Source organism: Carcharhinus amblyrhynchos, unplaced genomic scaffold (assembly GCF_965287045.1).
Source record: "Carcharhinus amblyrhynchos unplaced genomic scaffold, sCarAmb.v2.hapA scaffold_39, whole genome shotgun sequence".
In the NCBI taxonomy this organism is placed as follows: domain Eukaryota; kingdom Metazoa; phylum Chordata; class Chondrichthyes; order Carcharhiniformes; family Carcharhinidae; genus Carcharhinus; species Carcharhinus amblyrhynchos.
The window spans coordinates 2064322-2091000 of record NW_027649780.1 but is presented as its reverse complement, the minus strand read 5'-3'; the positions used below and the strand labels follow the sequence as shown (position 1 = coordinate 2091000).

The window sequence follows — 26679 nt, the reverse complement described above, 5'->3', positions numbered from 1 at the left end:
AGTACAAAGATTATAATTTTGATGCTCTCAAACTTAAACTCAAGATTTGTCAGTCTCCCTCCATCTAATGCTGCATCAGATCTGCAACGTCAAAAATGAGGAGCAGTGGAGCGTGTAGACAAAACGCAGTGAGATACTGCTGGCTGGTATCTGCAAGCAAGTGCAATGGAAAAAGGTGTCTTTGAATTTTGTGATCGAGAAGCAGCATCCAGTTATAGAATATGAGGGGGTTAATCTTGTGGAATGCGAACGCATTTCACTGAAACAGGTTGCCTTTCTAGAACTGGATTAAACAGAGTTAAACCAGACAACCAGTGTTGGTGAATGAATGCGGCTCTATGGGTTGAACAGATGCTCCTTTACTTCATTCATTCCATTATATGGGTAAAGACTTCATGGTCAAGGAATAAATCACAAGATCACTTGTCAGTAAAGTTGCCAAGACTGTTTATAAGTTAGTTTGATCAGGTGATCGAAGCCCTGAGCTTTTTTAACTGGGTAAATGCAAAGTTATTGCACATTTGGAACCTGACAGCATAGACATAATTTATCTTTTCCTGAAAATATATATCATCCCCTCAAATATGTCACACACATAAACCAGGAATAGGCAAGTACGAACGTTTTCATTTTGCATTTATTGCGTCCCGTTAGGCCTATACATATCGAAAAAGGGCACTAAAGCTTCCAAGAGGTCTTCGACAAAATGACAACTTGTATCAAATATTACTCTGCTTATTTGAGGATCTCAGATTCAAATCACAATTCTCCTTCATTGAATGCCATAGCTCTATGTGTTGGCAAAATGACCAAGCAAATATTTGCTGCTCGAAAGCGTGATTGTGCCTTCATATGATTGGGAGATTTGCTGGTTCCAATTTCCAAAAATAAAATTAACCGGAAGAGGTGACACTTTTACAGAAAAGAACAATTTAATCGTGGCGGGCGATTAAACAAGATTTAAAACTGTCAGTTAGGGTAAGCGAAACATTAACTAAAGTAGTTTTACCATAAGAGTTATTTATACTTCGGATTAAATTCCTTTCAAGGGACGGGTGTCCCACTAAACAGGAGTAAGTTGTGCCAGTGTTCCATTCCGCCGCTGTGAGCCTCAATCTGCTGGCAATGAAGCTGGAACCATCTCCTTTCTCGCTCACTGGTTGACCGGGGAAACCCGATTCTAAAAGGGTGTCATTGGCCAACCAAGCGATATAAATTTCAGCAGGATAAAAGCCGGTGGCCATGCACATCAAAGTTGCCATCTTCTCTGAGTCAATTTCGGCCGCTGATGGTGGCAGAACGTACACTTTAGGACTATTCATCGCACCAACTATAAAAAGAGAAAAATGCATACATTTCGTAAAACAAATCTTTTTATTCCCTCATTTTCTTCTGTCCAGTTACCTCTCTTAGAAATATCAGAGACTGCAAATGTGTAATGCTTCCTATCCCTCAGAGTTTTAAGGCATGTTTTCCTTGTTCATGAGCATCATTAATATTCATTAATTCGTTGTGGTTTGATGTTATTTTGAACAGATTAGAGAAATAACTTTTAAGGTACGGACACGTTTTGGGTTTGCAGCTCAGCGTATACTCATTTGTTGCGTTTTTCATGGTAGTTTTTATCCATGTGGTGATTGCTGGGTTCCAGGACTATGTGAAGTGTATTATACGAGCATTTAATGATAGAATTAGATTTTTGTTTTCGTTTAACAACATTGATAATTGAACCAGTCCCTGAACGAGTTTTATCTACGCTTACCCTTTATTTTCCGAGTGGATCGTTTCTTCGGTGTTGGTAATTCACTTCCTTCTGCGAGGCAGACATATTCCACCCCAGTGTCCCACTCTGCTGCTGTGACTTTCAGTTTACTCATGATCGTTGTTTTACTTCCACTCCATTCAGGAGTTTGGGTCTCAACTCCTTGCGTTCTCATTCTCCCATCCACTTGCCAGGAGACCCTGACGTTTTCTAACACCGTGTAACGGATTTCACAAACAATTGCTGCTGTCTTTTGGACCCAAATCTCCTCAAATGAAGGTTTCAATATATTTATGGAAATGTCTTCCTCGTAGCAATCAACTAGGAAGAATGTGAAGGGTTATTTTAATATTTCATGTTGAAATCACTGTTGGCAACAACGACTCCATGCTAACAAAAAACAAACGTATGATAAGGTTCACCATGGTGGGCTTCTGCAGAAAATGCAGATGTATGGGATTGGGGGTAATCTAGGTACTTGGATCAGGAATTGGCTGGCAGATAGGAGACAGAGGGTGGTGGTTGATGGTGAATATTCGTCATGGAGTTCGGTTACGAGCGGTGTGCCTCAGGGATCTGTTTTGGGGCCACTGCTGTTTGTAATTTTTATTAATGATCTGGTTGAGGGTATAGTTGGGTGGATTAGTAAGTTTGCTGATGACACCAAAGTCGGTGGTGTGGTAGATTGTGAGGAAGGGTGTCATAGTTTGCAGTGTGACTTAGACAGGTTGCAGAGCTGGGCCGCGAGGTGGCGGATGGAGTTTAATGTGGAGAAGTGTGAGGTAATTCATTTCGGTAGGAGTAAAAGATGTGTTCAGTATAGGGCTAACGGGAGGACTTTGAATAGTGTGGAGGAGCAGAGAGATCTAGGTGTATGTGTACATAGATCCCTGAAGGTTGGGAATCAAGTAGATAAGGTAGTTAAGAAGGCATACGGTGTCTTGGCGTTTATTGGTCGGGGGATTGAATTTAGGAGTCGCAGCGTCATGTTGCAACTGTACACAACTCTGGTGCGGCCGCACTTGGAGTACTGTGTGCAGTTCTGGTCCCCACATTACAGGAAGGACGTTGAGGCTTTGGAGAGGGTGCAGAGGAGGTTTACCAGGATGTTGCCTGGTATGGAGGGGAGGTCATATGAGGAGAGACTGAGGGATTTGGGGTTGTTTTCGCTGGAAAGAAGGAGGCTAAGAGGGGACCTTATTGAAACATATAAGATGATTAGAGGTTTAGATAGGGTGGATAGTGATAGCCTTTTTCCTCGGATGGAGAATGCTAGCACGAGGGGGCATGGCTTTAAATTAAGGGGGGGTAGTTATAGGACGGATGTCAGGGGTAGGTTCTTTACCCAGAGGGTGGTGAGGGATTGGAATACCCTGCCTGCTGCGGTTGTAAATGCGCCTAGTTTGGGGGCGTTTAAGAGATCCGTGGATAGGTTTATGGACGAAAAGGGATTGGTTTAGATTAGTGGGTCTGTTTTTTTTTAAAAAAACTGGTCGGCGCAACATCGTGGGCCGAAGGGCCTGTTCTGCGCTGTAATGTTCTACGTTGTATGTATGTTCTATGTTCTATGTTTAAACGTGGAAAATACTTACTGCAATATGCTTTGAGATTATATTATCTTGTTGCAGCTGAGCTGATGAGTTTCTTTGTGCCCATGCCGCATTAATTTCCTCCTTATGGCTCATTTCATTCATTTCACAGTGAATACATATGTGCAATCAAATGCTCAAATAAAGTTAAAAAAAGTTCCCTGCATTTCAGCTGAGATTATACCCCCCAAAAAAAACTTGCCCTTCATCCGATTTTGCGGTTATGCCTCATCATTTGACACGAAAGTCACTCTCGCACAGAGTTTGGCAAAGTTAAAGAGGAAAGCAAATGCCAGTTAGTTCAGACTGTTAAGCATTGCTGGGTTTTCAAGCAAATCAAATATATTTGTTTTCAAATGTAGAGTGGCCACATATATATTATTATGATGATATATCTGACCCTGAGGTTCACAACATTTATGTGTCTGAAAATGGGCAGGCCTTCTCTATTACATTCCATACCACTAGTTCATTGACGCCGAGACAGCAATACTAACCAAAACGGGAAATAAGCCATTTAAATTTAGGTTAAAGACATATCTCTGGCCAGAGAATAAGAACATCAGGTGTAGTTAGCACTGCTGCCTCACAGCGCCATGGAAACAGGTTCAATTCTGGCCTCAGATCACTGTCTCTCTTGAGTTTGCACATTCTTCCCGTGTCTGCGTGGGTTTCCTCCGGGTGCCCCGTTTTCCTCCGACAGTCAAAAGATGCGTGTGTTGGGTTCATTGGCCATGGTAAATTGACCCTGGTGTCAGAGGATTAGCAAGGTAAGTGTGTAGGGTTACGGGATAGGGCATTAATGGGTTGGTGGTTGGTGCAGACTCAATGGGCCGAATGGCATCCTTCTGTGCTGTAGGGATTCTATGAGCAGGAGAAGGCCATTCGGTATTTCAATTTTCTGCTACCATTCAAGATGACAAGGATCCTTGTTATGGACTACATCTCCCTGCCCACAAACACAGGTCGCTTGATTGCCTGAGAGATCAACACTTAGATCTGGTAGACGACGAAGCATCCACAAGCCTTTGCGCTCGGGAATTATAAAAGAGTTAGAACTACTTATCTGATCAAATATTCTTCAACTCAGTTCAAACAGCCCTGTTATCTTAAATAGTGTGCCCACATTCTGGAGACCCCGGCCAAGGAAAATACCCTCTCAGCGTCGATGTAAATTTTTTTCAGGGTCGAGTATGACGTTATAATTTGACATTCTACTAAACTATTCGCCTGAGCGGATAGTCCAAACTTACCCAATCTCCCACCATTCATACACAGTCTCATTCCATGAAACCAGCTTGTGAACTTTCAAAATAACATACACATTCTCAGTATGTCATTCCCGAATTGGGAAAAGTAAAACACAGCAAAACAGGCGAAGTGTTAACAAAGCCCTTAGAATTGCAGTAAAATTTGATTATATTCTCCACTCCAGTGTCATCGAAATGAAGGACGGCAGAAATTCACTGCTCGTTCAACCTGGCAGGATTCCCTGGTCCCTCCAGCAGCACAACAAGTGCCCGCGGGTTTCCGACCGGCGTTGTGTAACGCCAGTGGGATTTCCCATTCACAGCAGTGAGACATGGGGATCCCACCACTCGCACACAATGTGCCACCTCTCGCTGCCAGGACCACATGGTGGGAGGCCGGAAAATTGGGTTTTCCGTTCTATTTGCTTCCTCGATCTGAACGATAGTTTTGTGAATTCGTGGTAAGAATGCACCTCAGTCAATACAGAAACACATATTAGCTAATTATGTGACTTTATAAAGGTCTTAATTTTCTCTTGTTCTTGCCAAAATTAATTTCTCCACAATTCCTCACATTACTCACCTTCACCCAATTGTTGTTCAGTTCCTATGTGCCTCATTGCAGCCCATGCGCGTCCTCAACATAGTTTACACTTCCACCGAGCGCTGTATTGTATGTTGAGGTGGATTCCTCTTTGACTTGGATATATGGAGATTAAAACCCCTCCCCCACGCCCACTACAACAACTACATCCACAATAATTATATTGCATTTGTTCGAAGCTAGTGTGGAATATTGCTTAATGGTATGTCCAAGAGTTTCACTCAATAGGAAACGCGTCCATATAGAACTCCAAAGCAAAAGCTTTTATTTCACTTTTGCGATTCTTATTTTCCATCAATTCAAATTCAACCTCCAAGTATTTACATCCTTTCTGCTCATGTACCCTGATTGTCACTTCTGCCACTCCTGAAAGCATTTTACCTTTGTCGATTGGTGTTTGCCAGACAATATTAATATCAGTCGTTATCATCTTTCAACGTGCTTGCCAGAAGTACATTTACATCTAAACCACAAATTTTAAATTACTACAGATTCTTCCCCTTATCTGCCACCGAGAAATATACAGCACCTCTGTGAAACTCATAAGTAGGTCACATTCATACGAAGTGGTAATCTTCGAATTTACTAACATGCCTATAATGGAACGGATTTGCTGCCCAGAATTAGGCACCCTATTCAATTTAGTTCAAAGCTGTATTGAAGAAAGTTTGAACAGCATGTCCTTGATCAAAAGCGAAGTGTTTCTGTTTGAACAGCCCGAGATCTTGTTATATTTAACCATTTATTCGACCTTCCCGGCACTCCTCACTGATTTGTACAAATGCATCGCTAACTCTGCCTGTTCCTGAAAACATTTTTGGAACAGCAACCTTTTTTGTTGTATTGGTTTTCCTTAATTGGCATCAACATAAAACATGAGTAGGGGAAAAAGCCATGAAAAGTTTGGAAGTTTGCCTGAAATATAATGACCCATCCAATTAATTTCAAACAACAGAGCACCAACGTGAATGCATTTTGCAACAAAATAGCAAACAATAAAATCCCCGTGCCGGAAACGGATTGGTTTCACCAACTGGAACCTTCAGGTAATACTCCCAGTCAGTCTACTGAGATGCATTTGGTTTATTTCCCAACAGTAAACTTGGAACTATAATAGGAAGCGTGAATCCTTTAACAGTGTCATTTCAACATTGTTTTCTGTTAGAACATCTAACAAGGAAGGTCACTTTGCCTGTCTCTGCCAAATGCCCTTTTAAATCTGTGACTCCACAAAAACAAGCACCTATTGCCTTTCAGAAGATAATAGTGAGTCCCTTTCCTGAAATGCTGCCATCAGTGTGGTGTTGGTCCGTCCACAGTGCAGTTGTGTTGCGGTTTACATGATTTTGCCTTCGGGAAAATGAAGGAAAGGACCCATATATTTCCATGTCAGGATGTATTGAGTATTGGAAATATACTGCCTGCTTTTAATATCCCTGGATCATAACCCTGGATGTCCCTGTCCAACACAACTGTGGGGTTATTTCAACCATAGGGACTGCGATCGTTCTAGAAGGCGGCTCACCCTTACCTTCTCAAGTGTATTCAGCGATGAGAGATAAATGTTCGCCGGGGCAGCGACGCCCACAGAATCTTATTGAATAAGTGTGAGGTGATTCAATTTGGGAGGACAACCTTGATTGCGGATTACAAGATCAACGGCAGGGTTCTGAAGAATGTGGAGGAGCAGAGAGATCTTGGGATTCATATCCAATGATCTCTGAAGATTGCTACTCAAGTGGATAAAGCAATGAAGAAGGTGTTAACGTTCATTAACAGGGGGTTTGCGTTTTAGAGCCCTGGAATTATGCTGCAACGGTACCGGACCTTGCTGAGACAGTGTTTGGAATATTGTGTGCAGTTCTGGTCACCTCACTTTAAGAAGGATGTGGAAGCATTGGAGAGAGTGCAGAGGAGATTTAGCAGAGGAGATGCTGCCTGGTTTGGAGGGGAGGTCTTATGAGGAAAGGTTGAGGGAGCTGGGACTTTCTCTTTAGAGTGGAGGAGGATGAGAGGCGACTTAATAGAGGTTTATAAGATGTTCAGGGGAATAGATAGTGTGGACGTGCCGGAGAATACTTCCTCGGGTGGATGTGGCTGTTACTGGGGGGCATAACTATAACGTGCATGGTGGGAGGTATAGGACGGATGTCAGAGGTATATTCTTCACTCAGAGAGTGGTTCGGGTTTGAAATGTACTGCCTGCTGTGATAGTGGAGTTGGACACTTTAGGAACTTTCAAGTGGTTATTGGATAGGCTCATGGAGCACACCAGAATGACAGGGAGTGGGATAGCTTGCTCTTGGGTTTGGACGTAGCACAGCGCAACATCAAGGGCCGAAGTGGCTGTACGGTGCTGCACTGTTCTAAGTTCTATCAGTGTGAAGCCAGGATATCAACTGCCTAATTTAACAAAAATGCATCTGAGCCACGTGAAGTCTTTGCTTCATCAGAAGTGGAAACATGCCGGCTCCAAAATGCCCCTTTTGGTTGTAGGATGATGAAAGAATGGGTCCCTCTCTATTTTCTGGATTTCGTGAGACTACTGTAACTTTCAACAGCCACTGTTTAACATGGATAACCTGGTGAAGCACAGCAGCCGAACTTGGGAGCTATTACATTGCATAAGAAGGTATTACAACGAAATGATGCTTCCCAAATGTATGTGCTCCATCTTACTTGCTTGGCAAGAATTAGTCACCGTTTTATTCGTGTAATTCTAACAGTTGTTACTGCAAGAGTGTGGGTAGATGCCTCAGTTATTGTAGCTAAAGGACTTTACTCATGTGTCAACAGATGCAGCAAAGACCAGGAATGACTGTACAATGAGAGCATCAAAGGTTAATTGGATTTTCATTTGATTGGAACTCATACATGGCAAGCTAAACTAAATAGAGAATTGAACTATTATTTACTGCTACTGTACAAATAAATGGCGACGAGAGGCGGGATGGAGAACAAACAAAATCAATTGAATTATCAAATGCCTGAGCATAACCTGATATTCTGGGAAGTTTTAAATTTCCCGCTTCTATTGGAGAGATGCCTGTGCAATGATTGCAGAGATAATGTTCTTATTCTGAAAAAGAATCCAGCCATAACTGACAAGTAAATCATGAGAGGTGATTTATTTGATCAAAATACTGGTCACTTGATTAGTTTTAGGGCGTGAAAACTGTATTTGATTAGACCCTGTGATATCTCTCCCACTTGTGACTGTACTTTTAATTCTAGAAATGTGCGCATTTCTTTCCGTTATTTGGCTGAATGCTTTAACAGTTGGTTGTTTCTGACTTTCAGTTGGCTGACTCGGAGCACACAGTATTATGCTGCGTTAAAACAGTAAGTTCAGTATGGAAGAGAGAGTTGGTAACGTCTCCTCCCTCATCGTGCAGTGCCTTCATTGTCTTAATGCACTGCTCGGCACTGTGTCAAAGCTTGTTCTCATCAGCAGAAAACTGCACAATTAACCAACAGGCATTTTCATCATCGTAGAGTCATCATCATCGTAGAAACACTGCAGTGCAGAAAGAGGCCATTTGGCCCATCGAGGCTGCAACAGCCACAATCCCATCCAGGCCCTACCCCCATATCCCTACAGACTTTACTCGGCAATCCCTCGAACCGACGCATCTCAGGGCAATAAAGGGCATTTTTAGCATGGCCAATAAACCTAACCCGCACATTTTTGGACATCCTTCATCTGTTAATTTCACTGGATTCTCAGGTAGCTTGCTTGGGCCAACCAATTGAGTGTTGACTATCATCTCCTTTCCGAAGAGAAGACGCATTAATTGGTGTCCAAACATTTTGGATTTGCTGGACCCAACTTGAATCTGCTCGTTACTGTATTCTCTTCTGGATATTGTGGCCGGATTAAGTGAAAAGTCTTATTTTTGGAACAAAAACATTCCGACAAACTGTGCTTACCTTTCGGGCTGTTGATCGTCTTCTTTCCGGTGAATTTTGTAGCTGGATGTGAAACGGTACAGGTGTATCTTGCTCCTGTCTTCCATTCCGCTGCCGGTAAAATGAGGAGGCTGCTTGTGCTGAAGGCCTGGTCCTGTTCCAGAGCAGTGGGGAAGCGAGTGATGTTCGAGCTCAAAACAGCTCCGTTCTTCTCCCAGGAGATGGATATTTTTTCCGGGTAGAATCTTCTTATCAAACAAGTGAGAGTCGCGACCCTGGAACTTTGAAGCTCCTCTGCTGATGGAGGCAGGAGTTGGAGATTGGGCTTCGATGGCTCGACTGCAACAGAATAACAACCAGTGATTTCTGTCCCTCCATTGTCATCCAGAAAAGAACCATTGTATTTGTTCATCGTGCTTTAATTCACCTTTTAACTTTTGTGTTCGTTTTGAGACCGGAGTCGATGATTCGCTCTTTTGTGCTGAACAGTTCAGCCCCACGATCCCACTCCTCCACACTGCTGGTCAAGCGGCTGATGGTCAGATAGTGGTTTCTTTGTTGAGGTCTTTCAGTTTGAACACCTTCAGTCCTTTTCTTACCATCCACTGTCCAAGAGATCCCAACCACACTGGGAACTGTGGAAACCACTTCACAAATGAGTGTGACAGTTTTCTTTATCCAAATTTCTTCAAGTGAGGGGTCTCTGAGAAATACTATGATTTCTGTCAATGGAAAATAACATAAATCCTGAATCAATGGCAGGCATTAATGGTAACGATTTCGTTTATACCGAGAATTTTAATGTCAATGAGAACCGCTAGCGTGGCAATTTTTGCCTTTACTGGGTTTTCTTAAATGTGAATTATAATTTTGCAGTTTGGCAAGATGCTGATCTGAAACACAATACCGAACGGCGAATTTAGACTGTGCAACTGGTTGAGGAGTACTGGCATATACAGAAAGGCACAAAGAAATGCAACAGAAAGTGCCATGTGCAGCAAAATTCAGAAGCATAGATTGAGAAAGAAACAATAACGTATGGAGCAGGAGAAAGCGAGATGGAGAGGGAGGAAGCTGCAGGGGGAGGGAGTCAGAGAAATACGTGAAGAAGGTATGAGACCGGAAGTTCAGCTCTTGGATGCCGAGTTCTTAAACGGTTTGTTTCTGCTTGAGACAATGTGCGAGAAATCAAGTGGTAGAGAGAGATGCACAGAGAGGAAAGAAAACGAGTTTCTGTGTGTGTGTGTGCGTGCGTGCGTGCGTGCGCGCGCACGTGAGTGCGTGAGAGAGTTAGGGAGGGAGGGGATCAGAATCGGAAAAAATAGCTCGAGGAAGAAATGACGGTCTATGTTTCTGTTCTATTCCACCGAGATTGATTTGGTGACCTGTCGCTATATTTTCGCAATATTGTTGATACATTATACTCAATACATTATTTACCCAAAATATAACATTTATGAGAAGGCGTCTGAAAATTGTCTGTTGCAACATTTTCCCAATTTTAATCAACATCGGGTACTTCACGCACCGTAGTTGAAAAGGAGAAAGATAGACAGCAAAATGAGGACGTTCAGCCTTTCAAAACTTCACGATCTCTTCTGAAAAGCATTATTAAGCAGCTTGGCCATTACAGCTGGATGAATTCCAACCAATTTTACTGCAACTTTTACTCTAACTGACCACACTCACAGGATGTCCACTGGGTAGATAAGTGGCAGATGGAATGTAAGCATGAAAAGTGTGACGTGGTACACGTTGAATGGAATCATTTGACAAACAAGTATTGGAAATTATGTCGAAAAAAAAATCCTTGACGTATATGTCCATAAAACCCTGAAGACCGAAGGGCATGATAGCAAGGTGGTGAAAAAAGTCTTTCGACACTTGTCTTTCTCCATCGAGTTATAGATTACAAAATCAGGGAAATCATGTTATAGTTGTATCGAACTTTGTTGAGGCCATAGCTAGTGCATTGCGCGCAGTTCTGGTGGCCAGATTGTAGGAAGAATGTGATTGAACTGAAGGGGTGCAGAGGAGATTCACTGGGACGCTGCCTGGCTTGCAGCATTTAATTACGAAGAGAGGATGGATAGGCTTAGGTTGATTTCTTTGCAGCAGAGAGAAATGAGGGCTGTCCTGACCGAGGCATACAAGATTATGAGGGGCATGGGCAGAGTGGACAAGGAAAGTTGCGCCCTTTGTTAAAGGATGAGTGAGGAGGGGTTAGAAATTCAAGCTGAAGGGTAGGCATTTTAGGTGATTTGAGGAAAGTCGATTTACTCCCAGATTGTGGTGACGGTCTGGCCTGCACTTCTTAAGAGGATGGTAAAGGTAGTTTGTCTCAGATCCTTTTAAAACATGTCTACATGTGCACTTGTCACGTCATCACATTCAAGGCTATGGGGACAACTGCTGGTGAATGGGATTAAGCGAGAGTTCATGCTTCTTTGGTGTCTTTGCAGATCCCAGAGGCCGAAGAGCGTATTCTGCAATGTATGTGCTATGAATATATGATTCAATTGGCCTGCTCCAGGATCTGCAACAACATATTATGTGACATTCTGTGAATCTGAAATTGAAAAATAAAACAGAAATTGCTAAAGATGAGTCAAACAGATTCCAAAGTCCTACTGCTTCTCTCGCCAAACATACTGCTGAGTTTTCATAACATTTTCTGGATTTTCTTTCCAGGATTTTTAGTGTTTATTGAATAATTTATATGCCAGCTTCCCAATGAATTGAATCCTGAAATTAAAATAAGATTGTATGACATCTGGAAGTTTGTGAGTTGGTTCCATTTCCTCACCTGAAGTTGATCTAATGTCTTTCCGTTTGTTGCTGTTGGTAGCAGAATGTGTCACTTGGCAGCTGTACGTGGAACCGCTGTTCCATTCCTGAAGCGGCAACTTTAGGATGCTGCTGGATTGGAATTTTCCATCTGCTGTCGCACATGGGGATGTAGTGGTGAAGCCAGACTGTAGGGCGTTTCCATTCTTCTCCCAGCTCACTCCAATGCTTTCTGGTTTGTATTCACTGATCAAACAAATCAGCTGCACAAACCCCTCATCAGTTTCAGAGGAGAGACTAATGACTGGGGGAGTCGCTCCTAAAATTACAAATCAAGTCTTAGTCCCTTATTTGAATAAAATTAAATCTTTTTCAACATGGTTAGCCAAAATTTATTCCTGTGCCAACATCGAAATCGAAATGAAATAATTCTGGCAGAATCACATTGCTGTATGTGAGAGCACATTAACGGCATCATCTGTCTGAACGTATCAGTGCCTATATTCGAAAGGTGTTTCATGGTCAGTATAACATTTATGAGGATGTGAAAAGTGGGTTAGAGTATTTTATTTTTTCTTGGTTTGCCGAGTTAATCCATTGTCGTGTATTACTTTCCATTTATATCATTAGCCTAACAAACCTGACAACACTTGAATTGTTTTCAAAAATATAGGACAAACATTTTTTGTTTAAGATGACATGATTGACTGTCAGCACTGAGTTGTGGGAGCTGATATCGTTGACACATCGCAGATTGTATATCCCTGACTCATTCCTATTCATCATTACAGTTGCCTGGAATTTCCTGCCATTGCATCACTGTGGGACATAACTGAGGCGCATCTTACAGGGCGTAAATTAATGCTCTCATCAGGAAATTGTGTTTTGCCTCAACAGCTTGAGAAAAAATCTATGCTGCAGATAACAGTGGACCTACATTTTGAGAGCACAAATTGAGTTCACAGAAATTTCCAAGCTGTTTAATGGCTTTTTCATATTTATGGCCAATGCTCGCAGGTACAGATTCAACTCAGAATTCGTTGAGCAGCGCATTGGCAATCTGAATTTGAGATTTATTTTAAGACTGATCTCAATTTTCTCTGGCAAATTGCAACGGGGCATTGAGCGTTTCACAAGATGTTGGAGAAAACGTTCAATTTTATTTTCAAAAAATAGCCGTAACAGGAATGAAACTCCCTGGAAACTTCCTGTGTACGTTTATCGACTGGTGAATAGCTGTGAGGGAACAGATAGGGAGCTGGTTCCCGTGCTGTCAAGCTATGTTTTGATAATGTCTTGATAACTACTGACAATCTGGTTAGTAATAGAGTCAACATTAGGACAGTCAGCTCCACATCTACCGCCAGCCATCAATTATGAGCGGAATATTCGGGTATGGACATTGTGTTAAAGAAATTGAAATGACAATGAACATTTAAATTTGCTTGCCATTAATTAAGTTGATGGCCAAATGATTTCCCATTCAATGTGTCAAACATTTCATTCTTTTTGACTTGGCGCCAAGTTGTCTGAAATTAAATGTACATTGAATTCATTTTTTCCTCCCATATATGTTTTTATTTATAATATAAATGCGCGCCTCGGTGACATCATCTGACACCGAAACGAAACTACGCACCTGTGCACTGTTGTATACTGACAACCTACACCGCCACAAATAGCAATTGCTCAAATGTCACTGAATTAACTAATTGTTAGTCCAACATCCAGTTCTAAATCATCACTCTTCATTCTCCCTTCCGTGAATTTAAAGCCACCAAAACCACTATTGACCGATTTTTAACCATGCTAAGTATCTTTCTCATGATATGGAGATGCTGGCGTTAGACTGGGTTAAACACAGTAGGAAGTCTCAACAACACCAGTCTAACGGGTTTATTTGGTAACAAAAGCCATTCGCTGTTGCAGCGCTGCCCCTTCGTCAGGTAAGTGGAAGTTCTGTTCACAAACAGGGCATATGAAGACATATGCTCAATTTACAAACTAGTGGTTGGAATGACGTCTTTGCAGGTAATGAGGTCTTAAAGGTACAGACAATGTCAATCGAGAGAGGGGTGAAGTGTCTCCAGCCGTGGCAGTTAGTGAGATTTTGCAAGCCCAGGCAGTTCATGGGGGTACGTTGTCTACCTGAAACTCTGCAGGAAAGGATGTCCTGAGGCATGGTGCATTGGGGAGACCATGCAGATGCTACGACAACAGATGAATGAAGATCACTCGACAATCACCAGGCAAGAGTGTTCTCTTCTCGTTGGGGAACACTTCTGCGGTCATGGGCATTCGGCCTTTGATCTTCAGGTAAGCGTTCTCCAAGGTGGCCTTCATGACACCCCACAGTGCACAGTCGCTGAGCAGAAACTGATAGCCAAGTTCTGCACACATGAGGACGGCCTCAAGCGGGGTCTTGGGTATATATCGCACTTTCTGTAACCCCCATTGAGTTTGTGTCTTTATATGCCCTGTTTGTGAACAGAACTCCCACTTACCTGACCAAGGGGCAGTACTCCGAAAGCTAGTGGCTTTTGCTACCAAATAAATCTGTTGGACTTTAATCTGGTGTTGTGAGACTTCTTAAAGTATCTTTGTCCCATGAGTTTGATGCTTGATGACCTACACCGTGCCCAGGTCAATCAACACTCTTATCTTAAAATTCTCTGCAAATCTTTCCATCACATCCTTCTCCGAGAACACAGAATACAACTGGATGTTCCACAAAGTACAAAGCACCTGTTCATGCTTATTTGCTTCCGATTTCAATTGCTCCAACATTGCTCGCCTTCTAATTAGCGGCCGTTCATGTTCTGTATTTGTCCCCGAAGACTCACCGCCCTTCCTGCTGGCCTCTATCCTTTATGATATTCATTAAATAAAGTAAAATATAAGCAAACAAATCTATCCCTCGAATCAAAGTTTTGCCAATTGGCATCTTCAGTGTCTCTTGTTAGACTTCAGTGTTTGACGACGCCATGAACGTCTTTGGAGTTGCATTTTTCTGCTAAAACTTCGACACTACGACTGTTCTTAACACTTCCAACATCTTTAAGAATAATTAAGCGAGTTGCTTTCTTAAAGAAGGATTCCTACCTGTGTAAGGTAAATGTTATGAAACAGAGATGCGTTGTGTGTTAAGTAAGTGACTGATAGAATAATCACAATGCCAACACAGAAGGATTAAGATTAAAATTATTCTGATGGCATCATTGCTTCTTGCAGTGCATTCATTACTCACACAAACTTCTGGTTAATACATCTATTTATCTTCACAAAATGATTTTACAATAGTGCCTTTTCTTTACCGACCAATACAAATATTGTTTCTGTCCAATTAGGGAATGAGAACTCTTCTTGATTATTACGGATGTAAAATTTTATTCTGATTAACTGAAGCTAATTTGTCAAAGAGCTGAATTCACTCTCTACCACATTGCTTGAGGCAGAGACTGTCCGCAACATTGACTCTGCACATTTGACTTGCCAAAAAGACCATAAGTCATAGGAACAGAATTAGGCCATTCGGCGCATCGAGTCTGCTCTGCCATTCAAACATGGCTGATGTTTTTCTCATCCTCATTTTCCCCATAAGCCCTGATCCCCTTTTGAATCAAGAACGCATTGATCTCTGCCTTAAAGACATTCAATGACTTGGCCTACACAGCCTTCTGAGACAGAGTTCCACCGATTCACCACTCTCTGGCTGAAGAAGTTCCTCCTCATCTCGGTTTTAAAAGATCGTTCCTTTCGTCTGAGATTGTGCCATCTGGTTCTAGTTTTTTCCTATTCTGGCACATACTCTCCACGCCCACTCTATCCAGACCTTGCAGTATCCTGTAAGGTGCAATAGCATCCGCCATCAACCCCCCACCCACCCCACCCCCCCCAACCCGGCGCACCACCACCACAACTCATTCGCCTAAACTCCAACGGGTACAGACCCAGAGTCCTCAACCGTTCGTCATACGCCAAACTCTTCATTCCAGGGATCATCGCTGTGAACCTCCTCTGGACCCTTTCCAAGGCCATCACATCCTTCCTTAGGTACGGAGCTCAAAACTGCTCACAATGCTCCAAATGGGGCCTGCCCAGAGCTGTGGACAGCCTCACAAGTACATCTTGCTTTTGTATTCTAGCCCTCTCGACATGAAAGCTAACACTGCATTTGCTTTCCTAACTGCCGCCTGAACCTTCATGTTAACCTTAAGAGAATGTCGAACAAGGTCTCCCAAGTCCCTTTGTGCTTCTGACTTCCGAACCGTTTCTCCATTTAGATAATAGTCTATGCCTGCATTCCTGCTTCTGAAGTGCAGAACCTCACACTTTTCCAGATTGTATTCTATCTGCTACTTCTTTGCCCATTCTCCTAGCCTGTCCAACTTCTTCTGCAGCCCTGCCCCTGCTTCGTCAATGCTGCCTGTCCCTCTACATATCTTTGTATCATCTGCCAACTTAGCAACAGTCCCTTCTCTTCCTTCTTCCAAGTCGTTAATGCATATTCTGAAAGGTTGTTGTCCTAGCACCACCCCTGAGGCACACTGCAAGTCACCAGCTGCCATTCTGAAAAATAGCCCTTCATTCCCAATCTCTGTCTTCACATTCAGCCAATCCTCTAGCCAAGCCAATATCTTACCCTGAACACCATGAGCTCTTAAATTATTTCACATTCTCCTATGTGGCACCTTATCAAAGGCCTTCTGGAAATCTAAATATATCACGTCCACTGGTCCTCCTTTTTCCAACTTCCTTGTTAACTCCTCAAAGAAATCTAAAGGATTTTTCAGAGATGACTTCCCCTAGCCTGAATTTCAACTTGACATGCTCGACGTCCCCAAGACCATCCATTTCTTTCACTAAATCATCTCATGCGTCCTTTCCTTCATACGGTCATATACAACTAAAGATATACTGCATGGCATTGCTATCTGTAGATTCCATAATAAAAATATGCCCATACCCACCCCGGCAAAACCTTGCTAATTACAGCTGTTCTGCTATTTGCGGCCATCGAAGAGGCATTGTAAAATAAACAGCAGCAAAAATCGTACAATCATTTCATAGTAGAGACCAAAATGAGGCAAATTTGTGATTCGGCCTGTGTACAGGGTCTTATTGAAATCCGCATATTGAGTCTGACTGCCTCATTTTCAAATAAAACTTGTCTGCATTCTGCCTGGACATTCTTGTAAAATTTATCTCTAGAAATTAATTCAGCATCCACTTCCATCAGGCCTCCTGGCAGTTCATTTCTTATCGTTACAAATCAAGACATCAAGCAATTCTTCAACCCGCATATGATGCGTTTATCTACATCCAGTCAAAGACTTCTCCTTAATTACTCGGCCAAAGCCGTCTTTGTTAACATCCCTGCTACACCGTGGCTAACATGCCTTGCTATAACCAGAACAATTAAAATTAATCTTAACTAATATGCCGTAGCACACATACTAAATTTAGCATTTTGTTACACACTGTTGCAGCGGCAAAACTACATTTCTCGCCCCGCAGCTTTCCTTGATGTTTCGAACGACTGGTCCACCGCTGCAATAAAACAATACACATGACTTATGTTTCGAATCCAACCTGCACCTCACCGTTTGCTTTGAAAGTTCAATGGTAAAATATTCGTCTGTGCTGATGGCGCAAAACGGGTGTATTAGTACTGGCCCCCTGTCATACAAACGTTCATTAAAATCAATGGAAGATAACGTGCCGAACCCATGCCCAAGTTTTGCACTGCCACGCGAGGCCAGATTTCCCGACCTCAGACTCGAAATCAACAAATTGCTTCTTCAAATGAAGTAAGGAAACAGACAACATAACATCTGAAGTGCAAGAAAACACTATTCACAACGAGACTTAGTATAAAAGGACAAAGAGAAAGCTTTTGAATATTTTGTTCAATTTCAGTTTCTCCTTTTTAGTTCAATCAGTTAGTTTTACACACAGAGAGCCCTTATTGGCTGAAGGAGACAAGTTTCGATGTAAACAGGGTTCTCGCAGAATTCCACAACGCATGGTTAAACCTGTCTCACTTGCTGTTCCACACCAGCAGATGGCGAATCGAGAGTCAGGTTTCCTCAATGATTCATCTACTGTCCATCTGCTTTCCACTGGTATTCACAAAACTGAGACTCAACTGGTCTGCTGTCGCTTACTCTTGGTCTGAAATTAAATCCACATTCCAGGTCAATGGGAGACATGGTAGGAGCTTGGGGTGTTGAGATGGGGGGCGGGGGGTGGAATAAACTTGTCAGGTAGGTTGCTGAATAACTAGCGCACTCCTGGCGCCAATGGAATAGAATAACACCATGACCAGTCAGTCCCTTACTCGATCAGTTGCTTTTTACCTTTGAGCAAATTCTGAAATGTACAGAAATTATTGGCCAACATGGCTCGATCAGACGTTAACGTTACTTTCCATGCCATGGTTAACGAAAAGTGTTTTATGGGTCATATAAAACTGTAACCAGCATTTTATGAAACAATACATTACATTTATTACGTGATTGTAGAGCTCAGTCTTCACCACAATATTGCATAGATTTGTTCTGGATTAGAAATAATATCTATTCATTTTACAAGTTACCAGGTCGGTCAGGATGAAAATTGGATGATTGGTTCCGTTTTAACTTTAAAAACCAGCATCACCTTCCCAATCAAGTCTTTAAAGTGTTTGTTGACAGCTAAGTTACCGTTAGAAATCTAATATTTTCAGTCACTATGTCCTAAATAGTTCTAAATGCCAGTCAAATCAAATGAGACAGTTTATGAAGTCAGGATCCGAAAAAGAGCTATGAATGTTACTTCACTTCTTCAGGCAATATTAATGAAAACATTAGTTCTTCTTAAACTTTGTGCACAAAAAACAATCTTATTGAAGTAGCAAGAAATGTCACTTACCAGGATTCACAGTCAGCACGGTGCCAGCCCCTTCAGACCAGTCACACACAGTCAGTAAGCATCCATTCTGGCCATGTCATAAACTGCCAATGAAGCAAAATCCGCTATTCAATGCCCTGAAGCAACATCGTTACAAAGATCTTTCGTATATGTTGCATTTATCAACGCATCTATATTCTTGATCTGTCTCCAACCGTGGAGAAATATTCCATGTGCTACATGTACACTTGTAATTCCTTAAAAGAAAGGCAGTCCAGTGATTCAATATAAAGGACCATAATGGGGCATTCCAAAAATGAAATTCCATCGGGAACGGATTTCCAACGCTGTGCAGTTAGAGGTGTAAGGAACAGTACTGTACAGCCTGGTTCAACAGTCGGAAAGGAAATAACTGGAGTGGAGGTTTTTGTTGTGGCCCGCACCATCGTGTCACCATAGCTGCACATCACTTCACATCAGCACAATAAATCCATTATCCAAACCTTCGCAGAAAATGCTTCAATCATTCCAAAATATCGGTTGGAAATTGCAGCAATTGTTTCCTTCATATTGGAATCTGAGCAGCTGTCTCTCGCTCCTGGGGACTTGTCCAAGTCATGGAGAAACCTCCGTGCTATGTTATAAATGCGATTCAATGATTTATAAACATAAGTGTCAAAATAAACAGAGAAAATGTTGCAATGCATCAATTGGTGTTTGAGGAGGACAGCAGTTGTTTAACCATGAGCTACCGTAGCCACTCAGAAAGTAAAATCGGTTTGTTTTGTCTTCAGGAGTAGAGGACTAGTTTTTGTATTAAGAGAACCTATGATTCATTAATGTGGGTCACACACCCACACAGCCGCAGAGGTCAGTGCAAAAACTTGTCATGTATAGTCATCCAAGCCTCTCAGTTCGAGACGTCTACTCCGATTTGAATTCACATCACACTGTCCTTTTTTCATTCTTTTCATTCCACTACATATGTTATCCCTCCAAAATATTCATGAATGATTTCTCGCAAAACCAGTTGAGGAACAGTTAACTTGTTCCAGTGTTAAAGAAAACAAATCTGAAGATAGTTTGTGTGTGATAGGAACCGTCTTCTCGACTGCTGTGGCAGTACCCACACAGTGGTCGAGCCCCGTTCAAAAACGGCTTCTCTGTTTATCTGGGTGTTAAATACAGTTGCTGCGCATCCACATTTCAAATGCTGGGATTTATCATCCTAGAACTGTCACCAGATGTTTAGAAAAGTCCCCATTTCAGAATAGTGTCCACAAATAAAATACAGTTTCAGCCTGAACAGCGTACAATATTGTCCTGCCTTTACTCGGAGATCGGAAGATACTTTTGCAGAACCAGAAGTTCAATCTTATTGTTGTGAGCCATCTCGAGCTTTGCAGAACATCACAATGTCCCTTTTCTCATCGTTTTCTTTCGACTAAACGTGCTAAACCTCCAGCTTATTCATTAATAACTTCCTGCAAGACCAGTTGAGAAACAGTTAAAATGTTCTGCAGTTCAAGAAAACAAATCTGACGATAGTTTGTGTATGACGGGAATTGCCTTCTCGATTGCTGTGGTTGTAATCACACAGTGGTCTCGCCCCGTTCAAAAGCAGCTTCTCTGTTTGTCTGTGGTTTGAATGCATTTGCTGCGCATCCACATTTCAAATGTTGGGGTTTATGATCCTGGAACTGTCATCAGATATTTACAAATGTCCCCGTTTCAGAATAGTTGTCATAGCTAAAATGCAGTTTCAGCCAGAAGAGCGAACAACATTGTGTTATCTTCATTGGAGATCAGAAGATATTTTTGTATGACTGAAAGTTCAATCTTATTGCTGTGTGAGTTAGAAGTTCCGCAGTAATATGTGCCACTATCTTCAACTGTTAAATCCTTGATTTGCAGAGAAAACGACTTGCTTCCCTTGTTGACTCTTTGAACATATCGGCCGCCAATGGTAATGCTTTCCCGACCTGTTGAACCAGGATTTTTCCGAAACCATCTTGTGTCATGCAAGGCAGAGCTACCAGCATCCCTTACGACGCAGTTGATTGTCAGAGATTCGCCTGTTTCTTTAGTTGCCGTCCGTGGTGTTTGATCGACATGTGCACTGAAGGCATCTGCATGGAGAAAAGATACGAAATGAATTATTTGGCTGAAACAATACAAGAACTTGAAGGTAAAGAATTTTCCACAATGTATGCGCAACCACCCAATTTTATCCAGTTAACACACTTTTCTCTTCTGAAAGAAACTTACTTGATAACCACGTTAAAAGGAGCGCAGCCCAGAAAATATGCATTGTTTCTTCACAAGCACTGAAAACCTCAGCAGGGCGATCACTCGAACTCAACACTGAGTGCTCTGTGTAACGGTGAGCAGCTGAACACCGACTTTATAAACCTCAAGAGACAGGGTGAATTTGCATAGGGCGGAGTGATCGAAGATGATCAATCTGCATTGGTCAGTCTGTGCCATAGCTTAAAATATGACTATAATATCCATAATCACGCGATTGGAATTTGTATCCAATGAATTTGGAGAATCCGTTAGCGTTATAGGGAATACTGTCAACATGTTGAGTTGTTTTCCATTTTTTCTTTCCTTTTTTATTTTAAACCAATATTATTCCCTGAGGTGTGGCAGTTACTAGCAGGAAAAGCAGACCTCATGAATGTGAAAGTGGTCGTGATTCGCCTGTTTAAACGTGTACAGTTCAACTGATGCAGGTACACATAAACTGCTGCGAGGAACGGAGTTCTTATTGATTCGATTAATAATATTATGTGTATTCAATCACTGTGAGAGAGCAGTGACATGGTTCCAAGTCAGGGTGTTGTGTGGCTTGGAGGAAAACGTTCAAGTCGCATTTTTCCGATCCGTTTGCTGTTCTTGTTTTACCCTTCAAAATAATTGCAGTTTCGAGTTTGGATTGTCCTTTCGAAGATGTCTCTGCAAATTCCTCTACAATGTTCAACAACCTGGCCATGCAATAAAGTAAGATCAAATGTCATCTTTGAAATAAAAGATGACATGCAAACAATATGAATGAAGTAGCAATTCTTTAACTGCATTATTGGAAGTAAACCTTTGCTCATTTTTGCAGTGATCGTTTGACTTTCAGTTATATATTGCACTGAGCACGCGAATTGTGCAAACACTTTTGATAGGTTTCCACTGCAGAATCGGCAAAGATATTAGCCAAAACATAATTATTAAGATGTGCCAAATTGGTTGAAGTTCTGTCTGCTTCACTGGCTATCTTTGCATGTATTTCCTCTTTGACACTGAAGATGCTTTTCGAAAGGGCAAGCAGAGGCCTCAGGTCGTTTGCAAATGTGTAAGTAAAACATTCCACAGGAATCTGTTCTTGGCCATGGTCGTCTACTCAATACATCCATTTTTTTTATCATCCCTGCTCCAAAAATCCTTTATCTGCCGTCAGTCCGTGCCCTTTACCGTGCAGCAAGCTCACATTAAAAATGTGTCTTTGCAACTCTGATGATAAATTAAATCACGAACGAGTTTTCCACTTCATATTTGCAATATCACTAAGACCCCTTATTTGCAATCCTAAAGCAGCTCGATTCACCTATATCTCAGCTCGCCTTGCAGGAACCCCTCATCTTTGTCTCCCTTACCTCTGTATTTGATCATTTCAACGTGTTCCGATCTCCCACACAATCGCCACAGTAAATTTAAGGTGATGTCAGCATCTAATGTCCATATTATAACACGCATTAGGTCCCATTTTCCTACAACACCTGTAATTTCAATACTGTCATCCTTGTTTACAAAACCCTTTCCTGCTTCAGATTTTTGTATCACTGTAATCTCCACCAAACGTTCATCGACGATGTGCATGCCTCTAATTGTAGTCTCCAGTACACTCCCAGTTTTAATTGCTCCACCATCTGTGGGATACAAACTGTTCACTTGTCTGCCGCACGACTTTGCATTCGCATTTAATACAATTATAAGTTGCCTCTTTATCAGGACTTGCATAAATTGACCTAATATTTCCTTCCTTGTCCCAGTCCCATTATTTTTTTCATAAGGAACTGGTTCTAGTTGTTGCGACATCCATTATGTTGAAGGTATTGGATAAATATTAGTTGTTTTCTGCGGTGGCGCTTTGGAGAGTGTTCCAAAAGGTGGGTGTGACACCGGAATTAAAAGCAAATGCATATTGTTAATAATTAGAAGATCAAAGTTATTTTTTAAACGGAACAATGAGCTGAAAAGTGACAGAAGACATTCCATCAGTAACTTTGAGATGAGTAAACAAAAAAAATATACTGGGAATGGAATGTTGTTCGGTGTTTGGAATGAGCAGAGGGATTAAGTGATATTGGGTCCGTTAATATGGTATGGAGATTGAGGCTTTAAATACTGCACAAGACATAACTTATAGTTTTATTCTTTCAAAGATGCAAATGTCTCTGGGAAAACCAGTATTAATTGTGTATCTCTCGTTACACATGATAAATTGTCGTGAGCTTCTTTCTGAGCAGGATGGCTCTCTTAGATAGAATTTAAGTGGAAATTACATTGCTGCATTTTTGGCTTTTTTTACAAGTGATGTCGGTTCGGAACAGTAGATATTGTTCCATTATGAAGAATATACCCTAAAAAGCATCATTTTTGACAATTGTGCATCTTCATGGTCAGCATTGCAAATTTTAGTTGCAGATTCATTAATTTAACTTTTTAACTCGAAAGCTGTTGTGGTGTTTTTTGAAATGACCTCTCTATTATCAGGCCAGCTGTAAAAGTGTTTGATCTGCAACGTCGTCAAACGGCTGCCACGCCGGTTCATCAGAGATTCCGCAAACAAGAGGCTAAATAAATACGAATAAACAAATAAGTGAATTGTCCAATTTCCTTCAAAAGAAATTTGAGGACGGGTCGATACATTAAGAATGTTTCAAAATATTGAAAAGGTGGAAAGGTTGGATGAAAGAAAAAGAAATGAATGTTCAATTGTTAGGAGGTGTCAGAGATACATTGTTAAGTTTTTTTATTTAGAAAAAATATCGAGTGAATTCAGAATTAAAGTTGTGAATCTGTAAAATTCACCAACATGTTTAATGCTTCGTTCAAGAACAATGTCAACATCCACATTAAGCTTGGGTTGATTGATTCTGTCTTTACCCCAAGCTGCTGAAATCTAACAGTCGAGCATTTTCAAGGCTCAGATTGAGTGGGAATTAAGGGTGACAGAGATAAGACAGGAACGAGGATTGTGTAAGTGGTAACACAGCTTTAATATTATGAAATGATGAAGCAGAGATGAAGAACTGAATAGTCTACTTCTGTTCCTATTTCTAATAGCCTTAAGTTCATTGCCGCTGTCAGAATTAAACATGCATTCCTTCCTGACAAGTGCTGGGACATACTTTTGTTGGAATGCACAGGTGGATATCATATTGACAATAGAGATGGATACATTTACACCTCTCCATTCTTGTTGACGATCAGTACACAGGGGAATTTTTCGGGTGAATTACTGTAATTGAAATTTTTGGACGAGTTGAAAGATGCATTTCCTCTGCTATTCTGTTAAATTTGTTTTGGCACTCTCACTGTGATAATACTTTGATCTTTAATATCTATGGGTGTTAAATCACGTTCTTGAAGCACGTTATGATACAGGAGCAGAGGCAGGCAATTCTAATAAAGTGTGGGAATTAAAGGTGACAGAGATAAAAGAGGATTGTGTTAGTGATAAATCAGCTTTAATATTATTAAATGACGGAGCAGACGTGAAGAGCTGAACAGTCTTTTCCTGTTCCTATTTCTAATAGTCTTAAGTTAATTGCCGCTGTCAGAATTAAACATGCATTACCTCCTCACAAGTGCTGGGACATATTTTTGTTGGAATGCACAGGTAGATATCATGTTGACAATAGAGACGGATATATTTGCACCTCTCCATTCTTGTTGACGATCTGTACACAAGGGAATTTTTCGGGTGAATTACTGTAATTGAGTTCTGGAATTGTTTCTGGAAGAGTTGAAAGATGCATTTCCTCTGCTATTCTGTTAACTTTGTTTTGGCACTCTCAATGTGATAATACTTTGATCTTTAATATCTATGGGTGTTAAATCACGTTCTTGAAGCACGTTACGGTGCTGGAGCAGAGGTAGGCAATTCAATCCCTTGAGCCTGTTCTACCATTGGACAACATGCTGGTTAATCTCTTTGTGCTTTAAGTGCTATGTTCCTATAACTTTTGGCCTCTTTCGGAAGAATAATCTGTCTACTTCCGCCTTGAACAGATTCAATTTCCTGGCTTCCTCTCCTTTCAGAGCAGAGAATTCCAAAGCTGCAAATAGAAAAATAATAACTTCATTGCTGTCCCAAAAAGCAGACCACTGACTTGAAAACGATGCCCCTCTAGTTGTGGGTTCACCCGTAAGACTCAGAATGTCATCTTTTCCACGTCTACTGTGTGAATACTATTTAGAATCGTATGTACTTCAACCAGGTTCAACACAGCCCAAAATTCTAAACTCCACTGGAAACAAATATATTCTTTCGACTTTAGCCTCATAAGAAAACCCATTCAATCCAGGAATAAATCCAGCAAACCTGTTCCAACCCATGTATATCCTTGTGTAAAGAAGGAGACGAAAACTGCTCACATTATTCAAAACGCAGTCTCACCAAAGCCTTGCATAATTGAAGCATAATATATTTATTATTTACAAGTTCATTTCCTCTCTTGTTAAATTATGCATTTGCTTTACTCTTCTTAATTAATATGTTTTGGGGCTCATGCACCAGATCAATTAGATCCCTCTGAAATTTGGAATTTTGCAGCAGTTCTTCGCATCAGCCATAGTTTTTTTTTCCTCACAACCTTATTCATAGGGCAGCAGTGTAAGAATACCATAGGTGGCCTAATGTTGAAATGGTAGAATTAAATGTTTTGGCACCTGATGCTTAGCTGAAAATTCCTGGCCAATGCAAGATTCGGTGAGCTTCATTGTCCATGAACATGCGACGTGACGATTTTTTTTGTGCAGATTTTTTTTTAATTCAATGAAGTATTTCAAAATCGTAGCATGCATTCCTAGTAAAGCCTACGTCCATTATTCTGCTTCGAATCGCATGCAAGTATAATTATCCTCCTGCATTGAACGCTCCATTATTCCAAATTATATTACTTTTTTTTCCGCTCAACGATGTAACATGTGTTTGACTGAGTTTACACAGACTCATTATACGTCAGATATCGAGGGTCCAGATTTCTCTGCTAAGCCTTTGCGAAATATTACTAATCTCTTTGATTTTTTGTGGATTATGCCAATACGTAGAAATTACTTCTAGTTATGGGTTCACCCATAAGACTCAGGATGTCATCTTTTCCAGGTCTGCTGTGTGAATATTATTTAGAATGGTATATAAATCAACAAGGTCAACAACAACTAAAATGCCAATAAGTAGAGATTAGTGTGTCCCGCGATATTTACTGTGAGGGAATCTGCAGACGTTCCATAAACTTCCACAACTAAGCTCAGAAAATAAGTTGCATAAGGAAGAATAGAGGAAGCTGGGATAAATGCTGTAGATTCAGATTTATAGAACGTTACAAATGGTAGTTTGACAGGAATCTGCACTGGTGTTTCATGTATCCACGATTCTCATTCAAAACTTGAACGATAAATCCGAAATTTGCATATCAGTGTCCGAAGGAGAAATAAGCACGTGTCACAATAAGTGGCACAGGTGGGATCACAAGTTTTCATTGGTAAATATACGATTTAAAAATCTGCATCCAACAGTACAGCAGTTGCAGATACGCTGCTTCGATGCTTAGTGCAGTTGACGTCACCTCTCGTCTGGTGTGTGAGTTGAAAATTGCTGGTTAG

General features: G+C 41.2%; 1 pseudogene across 1 annotated transcript; it reads right to left on the bottom strand.

The window, feature by feature from the left end:
• Positions 1-895: 895 nt before the first annotated feature.
• On the bottom strand, positions 896-21155 carry LOC145363613 (Ig heavy chain C region, secreted form-like; annotated as a pseudogene). The gene is made up of 8 exons (XR_013890020.1): positions 21061-21155; positions 20654-20921; positions 18814-18890; positions 11921-12220; positions 9542-9836; positions 9136-9453; positions 1763-2083; positions 896-1330 (listed from the first exon to the last, which is right to left on the bottom strand). The product of XR_013890020.1 is annotated as an Ig heavy chain C region, secreted form-like (transcript).
• Positions 21156-26679: the final 5524 nt, after the last annotated feature.